The following is a 493-nucleotide window of genomic DNA, read 5'->3' on the forward strand; positions in this document are numbered from 1 at the left end:
CACAAAGCGGAGTTCGAACTCCGGCACTTGCTTAAGCGGACGAGTGAGCTGACCACTCGACCAACTCAAGTTGGTTTCATTTCTAAATTTTACTCCTTCTAGTTCCTTAAGCTTAATAGTACTTTCGGATGATAGATTTTCAATGTTAAAAAAATACTAAGAGCCTAACACTTTTATTAAAACAAAAATAGAAAATTAATTAGTACTTATTCAAATACAAATAATGTTCCTAAATTTTTCTAATTAAAAAAAAAAAATTCAAGAACAAGAATGAAGACACCAGATAAATCAGATCATGGTTGAGAAATTTATATACAAATTGTTTGATACTTGACCTAATTGTTTCAATTGAATTACACAAATAAGGCTCAACCTGCTATCAACATCAATAATCCAACTTTATGATTGGATCCAATGATGAACAACAAAACCAAACCTTGAGAACAGAAACTTGAGGCTTGAATTTACACAATATAATTGTATCTAAAAAGGG

The sequence above is a fragment of the Arachis ipaensis genome, chromosome B01 (genome assembly GCF_000816755.2).
Source record: "Arachis ipaensis cultivar K30076 chromosome B01, Araip1.1, whole genome shotgun sequence".
Taxonomy (NCBI): domain Eukaryota; kingdom Viridiplantae; phylum Streptophyta; class Magnoliopsida; order Fabales; family Fabaceae; genus Arachis; species Arachis ipaensis.